This window comes from Camellia sinensis, chromosome 12 (assembly GCF_055761805.1).
Source record: "Camellia sinensis isolate YWXY chromosome 12, ASM5576180v1, whole genome shotgun sequence".
NCBI classification, from domain to species: domain Eukaryota; kingdom Viridiplantae; phylum Streptophyta; class Magnoliopsida; order Ericales; family Theaceae; genus Camellia; species Camellia sinensis.
In genome coordinates this window covers 109,653,047-109,672,544 of record NC_138972.1, presented here as the reverse complement: position 1 = coordinate 109,672,544, position 19,498 = coordinate 109,653,047, and positions in this window count along the sequence as shown.

Sequence of the window (19,498 nt, the reverse complement as noted above, 5' to 3'; positions counted from 1 at the left end):
ATGGGGTAGACAAATGTGAATGTCAAATGGAATTTTCTTCAACAGCAGAAACGGGGCTCGAACCTTGGCTGAGCTTGACACTACAATGAATCACAGCAAGGAACCCACCCGTGCGAGAGGTGGGGCGTTCAAAGAACGGGAAAAACGTCGACCTCCAAGTCGTCGAAGCAGATCACTCCGAAGGAAGGAAGCGGCCGACGTAGCGCTACAATCGTTGAATTTCACTTTTTTCATGGAAAATTCCTTTCTTGTCCTGGATCTTGGCCTTAACACTGTCAATGGTGTCAAGGCTCTCGACCTTGAGGATGATTGTCGTGCCGGTGTGAACATTGTGGTTCAAGCGCGGTCAGATCGAAGAATTTCGAGCGACGGGCACCCTCTGGGCAGCGGGCGTCGATCCGGCGCTGCCGCTGTACCTTCATGATCACTTCCCTTCTTTCGACTTTGAAATTTGAGAAGGGTGAGGATGAAGGTGGCACCGTGTGAAAGTAGACTTTGTAATGTTCAAACACGAATTGCGTTTTTGCAATTATTGTTTAATCAAATAAATTTTTTTATTTTACAAGTTTGTATTTCATTATGAATTTTTGTTAAGCATCTTATTTCGAGTGTTGGCACGTTTTGTTTCGTTTATGCCATTGTGCCAGTTCGAGTTACATGTCTGCTGTATTGTGCATTGAGGGCGCTCCGAATTCGGAATGTTATTCGACTTTTGGAAGCTTTATTGACCCAACGGTGTTATGCGCCGAGGGCGCTTCGAATCTGGAGACTTGGCCCGACGTGACGCGCCGAGGGGGTTCCAAATTCGGAGGCTTTATCGGCCCAATGGCGTCATGCGCCGAGGGGGCTCCGAATCCGGAGACTTCACTTGGCCAATCGTGATATCCACGAAGGGCGCTCTGAATCCGAAGGGTTTACTTGGCTAATCGTGATATCCACGAAGGGCGCTCCGAATCTGGAGGCTTTATCGGCCCAACGGCGTCATGTGCCGAGGGGAACTCCGAATTCGGAGGCTCTATTTGGCTAATCGTGATATCCACGAAGGGCGTTCCGAATCTGGAGGCTTTTATCGGCCCAACAGCGTCATGCTCCGAGGGGGCTCCGAATCTGGAGGCTTTACTTGGCCAATCGTGATATCCACGAAAGGCGCTCCAAATCCGGAGGCTTTATCGGCCCAACGGCGTCATACGCCGAGGGGGCTCCAACTCCGGAGACTTTATTTGGCCAATCGTGATATCCACGAAGGGCGCTCCGAATCCGGAGGCTTTTATTGGCCCAACGGCATCATGCGCCGAGGGGGCTTCGAATCCGGAGGCTTTACTTGGCCAATCATGGTATCCACGAAGGGCGCTCCGAATCCGAAGGCTTTACTTGGCCAATCGTGATATCCACGAAGGGCGCTCCGAATCCGGAGGCTTTATCGGCCCAACAACGTCATGCGTCGAGGGGGCTCTGAATCCGGAGGCTTTACTTGGCCAATCGTGATATTCACGAAGGGCGCTCCGAATTCGGAGACTTTATCTGCCCAACGGCGTCATGCGTCGAGGGGGCTCTAAATCTGGAGGCTTTATTTGGCCAATCGTGATATCCACGAAGGGCGCTCCAAATCCGGAGGCTTTATCGGCCCAACGGCGTCATGTGCCGAGGGGGCTCCGAATCCGGAGGCTTTATTTGGCCAATCGTGATATCCACGAAGGGCGCTTCAAATCCGGAGGATTTATCGGCCCAATGGCGTCATATGCCGAGGGGGCTCCGAATCCGAAGGCTTTACTTGGCCAATCGTGATATCCACGAAGGGCGCTCCAAATCCGGAGGCTTTTATTGGCCCAACATTGGCTTTTTGGTCGGAATCCCCCTTTTTAATTAGATTTTGCAGAGGATGGGATTATATCTGCCCAAGAAGAATCCTTTCATTTACAAAGAAGGAAGATATACATGGAGAATCGTTTCAAAACTGAGATCATTCCCCACAAGTCAGGTTCAATGACAATTCTCGAGTTCCAGGGCCATAACCTGTTTTTGAGCCAATATGGAACCCTTTCGATGATGATCGTGTTAATCGAGAATGCTTCGATTCGGTAGTTCGGGAGGGGGACAGAATGCTGGTGCAGAGTGCCGGGAACCACGGATTTGCTCAATACCGTGTTAGGTAGGAAAGCGCAGCAGCTGATGGTAAGTGCTAGGCACGGCTTGGATAGCATGCAACCAAGTTTACCCCATGATGATATTATACGGTGATGGGAGCTTGATGACCAAGAATTCTACATCCATCATTCGGGAGCCGGCTTGAACGGGTAGTGTGATCTTCCCCAATGGATACTCTGGATTCGCGTTGAAGCCAAACAATGGATGGGGAGTTGGAGACAGGTCTGATTGGTTGAAACCGAGTTTGATGAAGGTTTCGTAATTCATAACCTCCGAAGTGTTTCCGTAGTCTATGAAGACGCATTCAACAACGAATTGATTTACGTATAGCCCAATGACCAGTGGATCACTATGGGGGAGTGTTACGCCGATAAGATCGGAATCATTGAAGATAATACACGGAGCTTCGTGGGGCTGCTTCGATGGTGAGAGTTGCTTCAGAGGGCTTGAATTGCGTGTCCGACAAGTGGCGTTGGAAGGTCGTATATCATATGAATGATTCCGAGCGGAGGTGAATCCTACCGAAAGGCAACAGTCTTGATTGCGTTCTTTCATACGTGTTGCGGAAGCCGACCATCTTGCACCAATTCCTCAAGGTGGTCTTTCAGAGCATAACAGTTGTCCGTATCATGACCGTGATCTTTGTGGTATTCACACCGTCTATCTCGTCTTCTCGTGTCGGGAGGTCCCACCATTTTGGATGGCCATTTAAAAAACGAAAGATATTGAATTTGGGACATAACTGAGCTGATTGAATCTGACAGCTCCGTATATTTCTTGTCGGCGCGCTTTGTGCGCCTATTATCAACTTGCAGTTGCTCATTTGTTCGGTGTGGGCACTGATCGCTCGGTCGGCGAGAATCTCGTTTCTTATCTCGTTTAGTCTACTGGCGTGGTTCATGGCTCTGAGGAGGTACGGAACTTATCGGCTAGGCAATCTCAAGGGGGGCCGTTTTGGTGGTACTGTGTCCAGCTTTTACCCGCAAAGCGTCATCTTCTACTTTGCAGTATTCTTCTACTTTCTTCATTAACCCCCAGATTGTTTTGGGGGGCCTTCTAGTTAAAGAACTGCGGAGGGCACTATCTGGGTGAAGTCCCATTTTAAAGGCGGTGATGGCCATGGAGTCATTGCAAGTATCATCTACAAGATTAAAGCATTCCCAATATTGTGCCAAATATGCTCTTAATGTCTCTCTTGCCAAGATTTGCATTGCCCAGAGAGAGTCGGCTTGTTTTGGCTGGACTTCATTTGTGATGAATCTGGCCCTAAAAGACTTCTGTAATTGGTGGAAGGTTTTGATCGAAGCCGGCTCCAATTTGTAATACCACCTAACAGCCAGTGGTCCCAAACTGCTGGGGAATATTCGGCACATGAAGGCTTCGTCATCTGCATGTAATGTCATGGCTTGCTTGTAGTGGCGGATATGGTCAATGGGGTCTGACTTGCCATCATAGAGAGTGAATGACGGAGCTTTAAACTTTTTGGGCAAGATCGCCCTTGCGATCCGTCGCACAAAAGGATCATGCTGGTCCTCGTCATCTGAGTCGTTTCTCCTGCGCTTATGCCTTACGCGTGGGCTCTCTTCAGAGGAGCTGGAAGTTGTAGGTCGTCCTTTCTTTTTAGGCTCCGAAGATAGTGAGTTTGAGTCACTATCAGTGTCTTGTTGCCGGGGTTGAGGCCGTCGACCACCTGCTTTCAAAGATCGCTCCGGGTCTTGGCGCACTGCTTGTTTGGACTTTGCCACCTCCAATGCCAAATCCTGACGGAGACGCTCGTTCTCAGTGATCATGTTATCCAGCCGCTGCTCATTTTGCTTTGCCTGCTCCATGATCACCTGCATTGCCTCGTGTTCTGGAGTCGAAGGTGAACCTAAGTTCAAAGCGCGTCTTACTGGGTTAGGCTGCGGTCCGCGCGTGTTTGTTGGAGTGAAGTCGTCTATCTATGTGGTGTCATCAGCGACTATTGGAGGGTCCTCCGTCACGTCCGCCATGGATATGCTTGAGTATTCCCATAGACGGCGCCAATTGTGGGGATGTGGTCTTAGGAAACACTCTTCCGATTCTAGGGGACGCTCGTGATCCACCGATAGTCACCTGAAATGATTAAACACTCCGATCGGGGGTGCCGAAATTAGCACTCCGACGTTCAAGTCAGTCTCTCGTTCTAGGTTACTTGTATTCTAAGTTAAACTCCACAATTATCGCATGCCTTTCTCAGTCTGCTATTCCTTTATTTATATTCATTCCCTGGGCCTCGGGGCCTGGTCCACTTTTCGCTCATTATGCCCATATTTACTCGGTGCCTATTCGGCCCATCTACCCTTTATATTCGGCATCCTTAGGGTTCTGGATAGAGCCGGGCAATACTTGTGTTAAAGTATGCCTCCTTTAAGACTCGGCTCCCACACTCTGCATTTTTCATACTTCTTTGGGACTTTTTATCTTCACTTAGTAGTCACACGGTCTTCTTCCTTGTCAGGGTTTATTGGTCTCGGAGTGCGGTACCGTTTCGGTTATACCACTTTCAGGTCCCGGAGGTCCTTCGACTGTCATCGACATTTCCTCAGATTCAGACGACGATGATGAACTTCCCATTGTTTCAAGGGTCTCCAGGCTTAGAAATCGTAGAATGGTACTTCCAGATGTCGAAGAGGAACCAAGTGCTAAGACCAAACCAGTTGCAATGGCTGAGCCTGTTGCGAAGGCTGTACCAGCTGGTGAGAATAAGGTTGCAGATATGGAGAGAGATCTGATGCCCCCTTTGTTGAAAGTGAACAAGTCTCCTTGATATGGGAGTTATAGAGAGTGTAGTTGTTGAGGGTGCAGCGCCCCCAAACCTTGTTTATTCTGCCCGTTCTGACCATTCCTCTGTCGGTGGGGAGCATTTTCTCCTTGAGACGGCAAGGGAAGATCGCGGCGTAAGAAACCCACTGGAAGTTATACCACCTCTCTTTGAAGCTGTATCTGGTGGTTCTTCCCAGTCCACTAAGTCTCCATTGGTTCAACAGACCCCACTTCCAAAAGTCCAAGTGGCTGAAGGGAGTGCAAGTGTAGCGGCTACTTCCACTGTTCCTATTGTGGTCTCCCTAAATTTGGACCGACTTGCAGAGGAAGTTGTCACCCTAGCCACTCATGCTATTACTGCTGCTGCTGGGACCTCTAACCCAGTTGCTTCAACAACCTCTAAGCAGCTCGCGGACTTGTACCTCACTCATTTTCCCGAAGTGCCAGCTGACTTTGGGGTATCCCAAGATTTTTATACTGGGATGGATACTACTACTACACCAGATCTGAACGTTGGAGACTACCTAATGGATAACCTCTTCTTGGAGAGATGGAGTGATAGAGGCAGTTTTGGTTTGTCTCGCGAGATCAGCTCGTCTGGCCAACTCCCCGCGTCCACACAATCCAAAGTCGTCGAGCAGTCATCCTCGGGAGAGGTTCGTCGTCCTCAAAACTTCAGTCATTCTACAAGTCTCCCCTCACGATCCAGGCTGGCGGTGGTATGAGAGAGTCCCTACAGCCCTCATGGAGGGTTTCTTTTCTAAGTTATTGGGTTTCTTCTGAAGCTAGCCCCATCATTGCCCGCATCCAGGCATTGCGCCTTAGCACTTTCACTATTTTTAATGTTCCTAGATCTATGGTGCAAACAGCACTGTTGGAGTCACTTGCTGACTTCATTCGCGACCTCGCTACTAAGAAGATTCTGACAACCCCCAGCAACTTCGTAGAAAGTGCTAAGGCCAACTTGAGTGGCTTTAAGAGGAATGGTTTGGACCTATCGTGGATGAGGGATAGGGTTCAAGAAGTCAATGGCTTCCTTGAGCATACAAACAATGTGGCCGTGATTGCATTCTTGGAGGAGACTATCAAGGAGTGTGAGGATGCCTTGGAGTATAACCGGCATAACCTAGCTCGATTCAAAGAAAAGTACTCTACACTGGTTGCTCAGTTACCTTAGCATGTAATCCTGATGGACTTCCTCATGAAGGACTTGAATTGATGTATTGTGGCTTTGTTATGGCTCTTTTTCTTTTTACTTTTGCTATCTTTTTTCTTTCTTCTTTTCCTTTTGAACGTTGTAGTCATGCTATGGAGAACTTTGATGTTTATGATAAGAAAAGATATTGAGTCTTACTTTACTGTCTTCCTTTCACTGTCTCTTACATAACTTCTAAAGACAAGCAAAACTCGGGCCATGAATAGAACTTCGTCACGACTAAGCTTTTTACATGGACAAAATTTCACTAAGTATGGAAAACTTTCCTTGCACTAAGTGTTTACAAGAGTAACAAGTTTACTAAGTGTATAACCCTTTCTTTACACTTTGCTTTGGAAGTATTAACAAATAAACATACAACTCTTTTTTTTTTTAAACAAAAGAAATTAAGAAAATATTCTTTGACATACTTGGCGTTGATAGGGCCAGTTCTGAACCCATCATCTACTCTTGTCAACCTATAATACCCACTACTGCTTGCCTTAGCAACTTTGTAGGGGCCTTCTCATCTAGGTGAGAACTTGGGGATTGGTTGCCCTCGCACGATTGCGTCCACTGTCTTCCACACCAAATCCCCCTCCTTGAACTCCCTGTGTTGAACAGACTGATTGTAGGCGTGAGCTATGGATTGATGATACTTTTCCATTGCCCGCGAGGCCCAACCCCTTCTTTCTTCGACGGCCTCTATGTCATTCTTTCTGCTGTCCTGAACTAAGTGTGTTGATATAGCCATTCTTGCTGAGGGTACTGCCAACTCAACTGGTAACACAATTTCGGACCCATATACTAGGGAAAATGGGGTTGCCTAAGTTAGCCTCTTCTTTGACGTTCTATACGCCCAGAGTGTTACATGGAGTTGTTCAAACAATGTGCCCCCTGTTTTATCCATCATTTTACTCAATATTCAGATGAAAGTTTTGTTGGTTGCATCAGCTTGTCCGTTCCCTTGCGGGTAGTACGGGGTAGACTTATGGTGCTTGATCTGATAAGTGTCCAACAGTCTTCCCATATGGCGGTTCACAAAAGGGATCCCATTATCAGACAACATCACTTTGGGTATGCCAAACCTACAGATTATGTTTTCTTTGATGAAGTTGGCCACTGCTGCCCCATCTGCCTTCCTCATCGGTATAGCCTCTACCCACTTGGTACTAACTTCAGTCAATGCAAGTATCCATCTGTGGCCCTTAGATTGCTGCGCTATAGGACCTACCAGGTCAAATGCCCAAGTATGAAATGGGTAAGGGGTCTTGATGTTGTGCAACTCAACCACCAGTGCATGTATCAAGTTCCCAAATTTCTATCAAGATTGGCATCTCCTTACAAAGTTTTTATCATCTTCTTCCATTGTCGACCAGTAGTAGCCGAGGTGAATAAGGTGCCCATATAATCGTTGCGCTCCTTGATGCTTGTAACAGCGCCCGTGGGCCTCGTGCTACAGTTCGGACTCGATTTGTGTCACGGTTCTTAATCTGAACCAAAGAGTCCAAATCTGGCAAATCGTTTTGAGAAACAGATTTTTGAAAAAGTAGTGCCAAACATGGACTGCTTTGCCAGATACAGAGTCGCCACCTAAATATTTTAAAATGGGGAAATTTAGGAAACCCTGACTCGGTGCCGAAGGCCACGTGTCCGTCATCACCAAAGTTGCCTCGGCTCGGGAACTTGGGTACGATCGGGGAAGGTCAGCTATGAGCACCCCCTCTCGCCCGGTCTGAAGACCGGCCTCTACTAACCGTGATATCCAATTTTGAAATGTTATGTGTTCCTAAACCAATTGTTAGCCTAGAATTACTATGTTATGCGCGCAGCAAACAAGTATAGACCAAATCGCCCAAATTGGAACAAAACATTTCATGTTTGTTTTGAAAATGGTTTGCTACTCGCAAGTAGGCTAAAATGCAGATTTTGCCACCCTCAAGTGGGCTTTTAGAAAAGATGATTTTGCCACTATCTAGTGGGCTTAAAACTCACAGTTTTAATGCATTATTCCAATTTAGGTGATTCAACCTCCATCCACAGGCATTCAAGCAGTTATATCACATAAGCAGCTAGCCTCACGGTAATCATGCTATCATGGCAACATTCACACGCATGCGATATGCTAAAGCATAAAAGCTTACCTAGTACTCCGAGCCAAAACAGAAACTAGTTAGTAATCATATGCATGATCCTAGTTCATGTTAAAAATGGCTAATGCAACACATGCAAAGATGCACTCTAAACAGGCTCAGCCAACCCTAAAATGGCATATGAAATGCTACAAGTAACATGTATTCAATTTGGAATTGAAAAGTACAATGTAGTTTGTATGATGTACCGAGCCCGGTGCATGTCAACAAATGCATGAATGCACGCATGCATAGCATAAGGTATGCTAAAATAAATGTGCCCTAATCTACCATCATAAGCAGGTAAATAAAAGGGAAGAAAGAAGTGGAGGTTGGAAGACATGCACACACGCACCCACACTTATTACAAGTTTGCTCTCGCTCGGAGGGACCAAATAAATATTACAAATTAATTAACTACGCAAGCTAATTAAATATTACAAATTAATTAACAAATTAACTAATCTAGAAAAACAGGTAAACTGCCTCGGGAAATGCGCCGCCATGCATAGGCTGCCTCTGTTTTCTTTCCTGTGCTCCTCTAGAGGCTGCCAAAATTTCAGGACTGCTTCCTTGGATGCTGGGAGACACCACCAGCTGGGTGAAATTGCCACCGGCACTGAGATGTTGCCACCGGCACAAAATTGAAGCTGTCGGCAGAGAAAAGATTGCCGGCCGGCACCTTACACTGCCGGTCGGCAGAGTATTCCTGCAGAACCTGCAACCCACAGCAACAGAGGACAAGGCGAAGCATGGCAGCACATTTCAAGGCATATATGCACCAACCATGTCTCTTATCATTGTAATGACTCAAAGGGACATGTGCCTCGATTCTCAGACCACCAATCACGCATTTCCATGCATGATGGCTCAAAGAACCAAGTATGCAACTTTGATTTCAAATGCAATGCAAACCAAATAAACACACAAGGAGGCCTAACCTCTATCATACTCATCTCAAGAGGCAAGGTGATGCATGCAAGATGCAATGCAACTTAGGCATACGAGTTAAGGATGCAACATGCCGATACAAGCAAACATGCAAGATGAGCATGCAAATAAGCAAAGGATGGTCTTAAACATGAATTAGGCAGCTCTAGTTAGGCCCAAAACAGTGGCCATAATATGAAAATGAAGTGCCTCGAAATGCGTGCACACGGGCACGCAAACCGAGGCAATGGCATATGCAATGCAACGGCTAAAATGGCATATAGAATGCAACATGGACTTATACTAACATGAGAGAGCCTCAGCCACACTCACATAAGAGGCCGATGAATGAAAATGGAGTGCCTCAAAATGTGTGCACACGGGCACGCAAACTGAGGCAATGGCATACGCAATGCAATAGTATGGAAATGGCATGCAATCATGCTAATGGAATTTCAGCACTGAAATGTGGGGAAAAACAGCCCCGAAATGAGGCGAAAACACAACCGATGCGTGGAATAGTCCCGAAACATGGACTTTGGCACCCGAAATGGCCTATAGCTATATCAAACATGCACAACATGGATATGCAATGAATAGACAGTAGCAAGGCAGCCCCAAAATTAGCATTTTACTAGTACAACTCATGGCCAAACAACAAGCAAAGATAGGGCAACAAAGGCATGCAAAAATGGCCCTAAACATGAGGTTATGAAGCAACTCACGGCTGCTAACTCCAAACAGGTTAGGGCCCTTCAACAACATTGAAGAGGGGCCCAAAATAAGACTATTTACAGTTTATGGCAGCCCCAAAAACAGTATACAAATATATTAGAAATGCAATGCAAAAATGAAGCTCAAAAGTGGCTATAACATGAGGTATACAAAACATTCACCAAACAAGAAAATGCCCTTAATAAAACATGTTCAGGAGGTCAAAATAAAGCCACTTTTAGTTCGGACCAAGGTCCAAAAACAGCAACATCAGGGGCTGCCAAGACATACAAAAATGGGACCAAAAAGAGGATATAAAGGGAAGTACAACATGGAAGTCCCAAACAGTGTTGAGCCCTTCTTCAATGTTGAAGAAGGGCTCAAAATAAGCCTATATACAGTTTACTACATGCCCAAAAACAGATTACACATAAGCCAAAAATTCTATGCAAGATTATGGCATTCAAGGAGGATATTGAAGCAAGTGCAAGCTACTGTCCTCAAACAGGAAGAGGTCCTCAATCAAAATGAAGAGGACCTCAAAATATGATGATTTGAAGTTTGGGTCGGAGCCCAAAAGTTCAAGCAACTATGGCTTAGATATGAAGCAAGAAAAGGCTAGAAAGGGGAAGATGAAGACTCACCCTTGAAGACCAGCAAACCAACACCTCTTGGACCAAGTTTGGGAGCTTTTAACCTCTGGAGGACAGCCTCAAGCTGCTGGAATAGGCGTTGGATGCCTTGTGCTATGAGTTGATGAAGAAATGGCCCAAGAACAAGGGTGTTTGATGGTTGAATGGGAGAGATAGAGGGAGGTATATGGATATATGTATGTATATATCAGATATATCTATATATCTCTGGTTTTTTGTTCCAAGAATCCAACCCTAACAAAGGAGGAGGAGAGGTGCTTATATAAGGCAAGGAAAACACTTAACTTACAAGCTAAGTCAAGGGAAAGGGGTCAAAGGGGTTCAAGGGGGGTGCAAGGCTTCTAGAGGAAGCTAAAACAGCTGGCCAAGCTTCTCCAAGAAGCTTGGCCAAAAGGTTCAAGCTTCTAGAAGGTTAAGGGGTTCAAAGGCTCACAAGGTGCAAAACAAACGCACATGCACGTGGGGGATCGATTCTGTGCATTCCAGCTGGCACAGCTGGAATCCACTCAATCTGCAGAATGCTCCGGAAGGTTGTCGGCTAGCAAAAATTGCCGGTCAGCAAAATAAAGTGCCGGTCGGCACAATAAATTGCCGGCCGGATATATATAGTGCCGGTGGATGGCCGGTAAGGTCAAAAAACTGCTGATTGGTGTCCAAATTGAAGCCCCGGAAGTTAGCTTTCTAATGGCGCAAACCTTGCATCAAAATTCCTCCTGTGCAAAAAGTTATGCCCTTTTCCGTGAAGCCGCGCAGATTCGATCCAACCGGGATGATGCCCGACTTCAACTGATCATATCTCCCCCACCCGGACTTGGCTTTAAGAGATTCTTGAGTGCAAAATGAAGCCCCGAAAGTAAGCTTTCCGACGGTGGTGGCCCCATAGCTAAACTCCAAGTGTACAGATAGATAAGCTCGATTCAGCGAGGGCTGCTCGACTCGCTTCTACCCGAATTCATGCCGAACTTCTCCCAAACTAGTTTTCTCCTCTCCTTTCCTCTTTTCTTCAACTCCAAAACCCTAAACAAAGTGTTTTGAAAGATTTGCCTCTCTTCTAGCCGAAGAAACTGATTCTTTGCCCTGCACATCTCTCAACACCGAGCAAACCATCAGTAGTGCCCAAGTCTTAAGGGCGGTCAAATATGGGGTGTCTACAGCTCTGCCTTGTGGGTTTCTCTCAGCACTTTGTTTGCCTCATCCTTTGATAAACACGCCAAAGGTTTCCCTTCAAAGCTTTTGCGGTACAGCTTGCCTTGGTGAAGGAAGAAGAGGGCCCGCTCTTAACTCTAATTGCATCGGCTTTGCTCTCAGGCAATGTGCCATTTCCAAGATAGTCAATATATAGCAGCCTCCATTCCTCACTACTTAAGAAATGGGCTTCTTCCTATTTAGGGTAGGACTGACATTTTGCACATTGCCTCTGCAACTTAATGCTTTTCTTTTCCATCTCTGGCCAGTAATACCCTTGCCTCTATATCCGTCGGTATAGACTAATATCTCCATTTCCACAGGACTTAGCATGGATCTGCTTAAGTCTATAAGTTTCTTCTTGTCTGCCGACGCACCTTGCCAACAGGTTGTTGGGACTACCAAAGTACAACTCTTCTATAAGGAGCAGAAATGATGCAAGTTCTGCTGGTCTGATTGTTCCCTAGCCTGTTTTCAACTACAGGATTATTTCTGCTTTCCACCCCTCAGCAACTTGCTCTGTATGTTCTTCAGCAAACACTATTGGTGTTGTTCTTTTCTCGATGACGATGGCTATACTATCATCTAGTACATCCACCTTTGCCCCCAGTGTAGCCAAGGCATTGGGGAAACGACTATGTGTTCGATGGGTATGTTGGATTTGGACATCATCAAATCGAGTGAGCAACCTTTGAACTACGGTGCGATATGGGGCTAACAGAGGCTCCTTCAAGACGAAATCACCCATTGTTTGCTTGACAGCTAGCTTGGAGTCACCCCAAATTTTCAACTTGCGGAGGCCCTTCTTTTGGGCAGCAATTAGACCTAGTATAAACGCCTCATATTCAGCCTCATTGTTTGAACATTCAAAGTCAAGTTTATATGATAGATGAAACTTCTCTCCTTCTTAACTGTTTAGTGTTATGCCAGCTCCACCTTTCCTAGGTTTGGAAGCTCCATCAAATTTTAAGTCCCAATAAGTCTCAACTGCAGCTGCTGAGACATGGACCTCACCTGGTAGAGGTACCTCTACAGGTTCATGTCCACCAGATGGGAATTGGGCCAGTAAGTCTGCAAGTGCTTAGCTCTTAATAGCCTTGGGAGTAACACAAGTGATGTCATATTCTGCTAGAACCAAAAGCCATCTTGCCATTTTTCCAGTCAGAGCGGGCTTGCTCAGCAAGTAACGGACTGGATCACTTTGGGTCACAACCTGGATTCGGTGTGCCAAAAAATAGTGGCGCAAATTCTACGCTGTGAAGATTAAGGCTAAACAATGCCTCTCAATTGGGGTATATCGTGACTCGGCACCATTGACTTTGCGGCTGATGGAATAGACTGGCTTCTCAATGCCATCAATGTCTTAGAAAAGTAGAGCTCCAATAGACCAAGGTATAGAGGTCAGGTACAGTAGCAGAGGCTTTTCGGGTTGTGGGGCAATCATGGTAAGTGGAGAGGTAAGTGCTTTCTTCACTAAATTAAATGCATGTTGGTGTTCTTGCAACCATTCAAACTTGTGATTCCCTTTCAGTAGTGTCCCAAAGGAAAAGGTTATCTCAGCAAGGGTTGGAATGAACCTCATGAGGTATGACACTTTGCCTAGGAATTTCTTCAAGGCCTTTTGGGAGTGTGGTGGTGGCATCTCCATGATTGACTTAATCTTATCCCCATCTATTTGAATTCCCCGCTGGTATACAAGAAAGCCAAGGAACTTGCCGACGGTAACTTCGAAGGCACACTTGAGAGGGTTCATCTTTAGGCAGAATTTACGGCAACGCTGAAAAACTTTTTCCAAGTCGCAGAGGTGTCGGTTTGCCTCAGTAGACTTGACCACTAGATCATCCACATATACTTCCACTTCATGATGTAACATGTCATGGAACACTGCAGTCATAGCCCGTTGGTAGGTTGCCCCCGCATTTTTCAAACTGAAGGGTATCACCGTATAGAAAAAATTTCCCAAGGGCATTCTGAAAGCCATTTTTTCTGCATCTTCTGGTGCCATTTTGATCTGGTTATAACCACTGAACCCATCCATGAAGGAGAACATCTGATGGCCCACAGTAGAATCGACAAGTGTGTCAACATGGGGCAATGGAAACTCATCTTTTAGGCAGGCCTTATTCAAGTTGCGAAAGTCTACGCAAACCCTGATTAGGCCGTTCGACTTCTTCACAGACACAATATTTGCTAGCCTAGTTGGGTACTGCATAGGCTCAATGGACTTGGCCCTCTGCAACTTTTCTATCTCTGCCTTAATCTTTACTTCAAGATTAGGGTGATACTTTCGAGCATGCTGCTTGATTGGCTTAGAGTTGGGAAATGTCGTTGTATGTCCAAGCAAAGACCAGGCATCTCATTGTATGTCCAGATGATGAGTGACAAGGGATGGGTCAAGACCAGGCATCTCGTTGTATGTCCAAGCAAAGACGTCATCATACCACTTCAGTAGTGTTATCAATTCTGCCTTAGCTGCTAGAGCCATTGTATTCCTGATAAACACAGGCTTGCTTTGCCCTGGTAAGTCGCTAAGGTTGACCTCAGCAAGTATCTCCTGCTGCGGTTCAGGTCTATCTTGCATGCATTCAAAGGTGGGCTCAGGCGTCTCCACCAATCCTTCTTGGGACTCATCACCGTCACGTTTATTCATATCGAGGCCATCCTCCCAAGGTATGAAGTCTGGCCCCCAAGACCGTCATAGGTAGTAAACTGTCTTGCTGTCCTCACACACCTTAACAATCTTAGGCAGAGGACTTATGGACTTGCTACTCCTTTTCTGCCCACTACTTTCTAAAGCAGCCTCTAGTTCTTGGAGTTTTACCCTTGCAACTTTACTAGTCCTTGGAGTTTCATCCGTTGACAACTCGGTAAAGAAAATTGCATCCGAATAGTGTGCCTCCTCCACTCCGAATGGCTTTTCAGACGCATTTATGGTTACTGTGCGCTTTCCCAACTTTGCCTTCACACATTGGTGATAACTTGATGGGGTAGCCCCATATCGATGCATCCAAGCTCTGCCAAGTATCATATGGTAATTTGTGTCCGCTTCAATCACATGGAACTTAGTTGCAGAACGAATCTTACCAACTGCTTGGTCCACGACAACATGGCCCTTAGAAAATTTTTTCTCACCACCAAAACCCATCACGGTGATGGGTTAGCGAACCATCTTGGACTCTGAGATACCAGCCTTTGGAAAGGTGTCAGTAGTGACGATGTTTATGGACACCCCACCATCGAGGAAAGCACGCTTGAACTCTACATTATTGATGTAAGCTATGACAAAAAGAGGGCGGTTATGAGGAAATGGGTATGCTCTGTCTGCTTCTGAGAAAGTAATAGCCCCATAATTTTCCTAGATACACCGAGGCATATACTCTTGGCCTTAACAACTTCGGCATGGTGCACTTCGAAAATGTTAATGAGGATCGTTGTTACATCCAACCTGGCAGCTTAGCTCAGCCCCAGCTGGTCAAAGAAGGTGAGAAACTTAACAGAGTTTTGCAAGGCCTAAGCATAAGTATCCTTGTAGACTGCCCGAACTCGCTCCGCGCGCCACTCTTTCTAAGAGGGTGCGAATTGGGTTCTAGCTACTACAGTTCAGACTCCTATCACGGTTCTGAATCTAATCTCACAAAGTGCAATGTAAGACTGATAAATCACCAAAGAGACCAAATCTGGCAAATCACTTTGGAAAATCGATTTTAATCAAAAGCGCCAAACATGGACTGCTTTGCCGGATTTTAGAGTCGCCACCTAAATATTTTGTTTTGGGAAATTTAGGAAACCCTGACTCGTGCCTAAGGCCACGTGTCCATCATCACCAAAGTTGCCTCGGCTCGGAAACTTGGGTACGAGAGGGGAAGGTCATGAAATGAGCACCCCCGCTCGCCCGATCAAAGATCGGCCTCTACTAACATGATATGTTGTTTTTGAAAACACATGTGTTCTTATTCCGGTTTATTAACCTAACTTGCTATGTGATGCGCACAACACACAAGTATAGACTAAATCACTCAATTTGGAACAAAACATCTCATGTTTGTTTTTCGAAAATGGTTTGAAGTTGCTACCCTCAAGTAGGCTAAAGTGCGGATTTGCCACCCTTAAGTGGGCTTAAAACATGATGATTTGCCACTTCAAGTGGGCTTAAAACTCACATTTTGATGAATTGTTCCAATTCAAGTAATGAAGCCTTTATCCACAGGCATTCATGCAGTTATAGCAATTAAGCAAATAACCTCATGGCAAGCATGCTATCATGGCAGTCACTTACACACATGCAAGGATGCTAAAGTGAAAACACTTATAGTGTACTCCGAGCCAAAACAGAAAACTAGTTAGAAATCAATGCATGATTCTAGTTATGTTAAGATGCCTAATGCAACACATGCAAAATGCAACTAAGTAGGCTCGGCTACCTAAGATGGCATATGAATCCAACTCGATAACATGCTTTGAAACACGTATTCAAGTAAGTATTGAAATATAATGCAGTTTGAATGATGCATCGAGCCCGGTGCATGCAAGACAAATGAATGATGCACGCATGCAAGCATAAGGATGCTAATTGAAATATGCCCTAAACTAACCATTGAAAGCGGTTAAGTAAAAGGGAGAAAGACGTGGGGTTGGAAGACATTCACACACACACGCACAGTTATTACAACATTTGCCCTCTCGATGGAGGGTTCAAATGAAATGAATGCTAACTAGCTATGCTAATTAAGCTAACTATTACAAATCATAACTAATTAACTATCTAGTTAACTAATTACAAACACAAATGAATAGCTATACACATTAACTATTTAAGTACAGAACCAACGAATTAGCCATCTAAGCAAAACAGTTAAAAGGGCCTCGAAGGCGAAGGATGCATGCATACTCGATCGGCTTCCTCCCGAAAATTTGTCGCTTTGCCACCGGTTGCCTCTGTTTGCATTTGCCTTGATCCCGAACACCGGACCAATCTTCAGGTTGTTTCTGCTCTAGAACCAGAACAACTTTGAACCACCTTCAAGCTAGTGGGCTGTCAGCCACCAGGGGAAGCTGTAGGCCACTTAAAGTGGCCGGTCGGCCACTTGCTCCTGCACACTCCAGTTTTGCTGCAAATAGAGTACAAAAGGGGCAAGGCAAGGCATTTGCAGGATATGTGTGTATAACCACCCTCCTTATCATTTCTCAAGCTCAAAGGAGTGCAGTACTCGACTCTCGGGCCACCAACCGAGCATCGCAATGCACGATGGCCGAGAAGCCAAGTTTGTACAAGTCAATGAATGCACAAATAACACACAAGACTCAAGAGGCCTCCACCCTATCATGCACAATCAAGGGGGACGGCGACCAAGAAATAAGGCACGTTTCATCACTTCGAGTATGAAACGCCCCTCATTTCTCATGTTTGGATTAACGTCCGATCCAAACACATGTAATGCAACACACATGCAAACAACATGCTTATCCATCAATGCTAGAGAGGTATGCACAAGGCTCTATTATGTAAGCAATGCATGCAAGACAATGTTAAGGGAACAAGAGCACTAAATCAAGTGAAGAACATTACACATGAGGCATGCACTACTATGCACAAACAACCAAACCAGCGCAAAACAGAGTTATAACAGGCCAAAATAGTGGCTAAAATGAACCGAGAAGATAGCATGAAAAGCAAGAAAATGATGTTCATGCGTTGGCTCATAAACGAGGCATAAGGCTCAACTCTCAAACACAATTAAAGAGCGATATATATGAGTGTATAATGGAAGTATATGCTCTGAAATACCATGCCAAATGATGTCATAACATGCAAATAGCACAAGCTTAGCATGTTAAAGCCTTGAAACTCAAAACTAGTCAAGCTTATTACACCATAGCTATACAAAACCAAGCATAAATGACCAAGACTACTTCAAACAGATCTAAAGCATGACAAAAGATAAGCAAAAACATGCTGAAATGGCAGCTTAAAGGTTTAGACAAGCATGCATACGTATTAGCTCATAAACAAGGCATAAACCGCAACTCTTACAAGCATTGAAATAGTGGAATATGTGAGAGTGTGACCATGCTATATGCACTAAAATCATGTGAGAAATGAGGCCAAAGCATGCAAACAAGCCAAGCAAAGCATGCTAGCGACTTTGAAACTCGAAACTAGTCAAGGCCCTTTACACTACAACCATACAAGGCAAGTCTCACATGGCCGAAACCATTCAAAACAGAGCTAAGGCATGCTAAAATACTGGCAAAAACATGCTGAGATCAAGCTAACATAAGCTAGAATGAGAGGCATAAAGCATGATACATGTTAGGCCAACAAGTAGGATTGCACTACAAGTACAAAAACCAAGCAAGAGGACACCCCACCAACTAAAATTAGAGTTAAAGGATGTCAAAATAACACCAAAAACATGCTGGAGTGAAGCCAATACATGCTAGAATAACAAGCTAACTCATGAAGCATGTTAGGCTAGTGAACAAGTTTACACTACAAGTGCAAAAAGCAAACAACAAGAGGCCAAACCAACCCAGAACAAAGTTATATCATGTCAAAATAAGGCCTAAAACATGCTAAGATAGAGTCTTAAGAAGGTAGAAAAACATGCCAAAGTGTTAAGCCAACAACACATGCAAACAAAGCTCAAAAGGAGGGGACCACCCCCATCCATTTTGGGTCTCAAAACCCACTTTCCACCACTGAAATTCCTCTGGAATTCAGTGGTAAAAAGGCCAAACAAAGGTGATCTCAAAGGCCTTAAAGGATAGCACAAAGCAAAGCAAAGGAAAATAAGCCACAAAAATGGGGTAGACCACCCCTAACTCAAACAAGGCCTTAGACAACCATTTTCAACACTTTAAAACAAATGTTTTTGTAGTTGAAAGTTAGGCCTAAAATAGCATGCGAAAAGGGCCAAATAAGCAATGAAAATAAAGCTTTAAAGAGGTTATGGGACTCACCCTTGAAGTACAGCAACAACAGCACCACTTTTGAGCCAAAACCAACTTTTAGAACTCAAATAAGGCTTCCAAGTACCTCAGCAACAAGGTGAAGGTGTTTGACTAGGTGTTTGTGTGCAAAAGTATGAAGAAATAACACTTCTAAGCACAAATATAGAGAGAGGGAGAGAATTCTAGTGAGAGAGGGATATTTTTAGCTCTTCAAAAATTCTGAGCCCTTAGAAGGGAGAGGCACCTCCCTTTATATAGAATTACAAGCCTCAAGCTTGTTTGACAAGCTAGAAGCTTGTTACAATCCCTCCATATGTATGGAGGATGCCTTTTGTGCCCAACAACTGGCACAGCTGGCACCAAAAATATCTAAAAAAATAGAAAAATGGTCGTAGGCCACTTCAAGTGGGCGACCGACCACTTCCACTAGCCTATCGGCCACCTTAATTGGCCTACAGGAGGAAAAAGTGGCCTATAACCACCAAAAGTGGCCAACATGTCGTCCCCTCCCTCTAGGCAAGGGGTAACAAGGTATGGCACAAAAACAAACCAAAAGGAAGAGAGTTAAGAGACCACAAGACAAAGCACTCAGCTAGAAGCCCCGAAAACTAACCTACGGGCCACTACAAGAGGAAAAAGTAGCCTACAGCTACAAAAAGTGGCCTACAGGCCTCTCTCTCTCTCTAGGCAAAGGCACCAAGGCATGGTCCAAAAACAAACCAAAAAGAAGAGAGTTAAGAGGTCCCGAGACAAGGTGCTCAGCCGAAAGCCCCGAAAACTCGAAACGAGCACAAACATGCGCAATCATC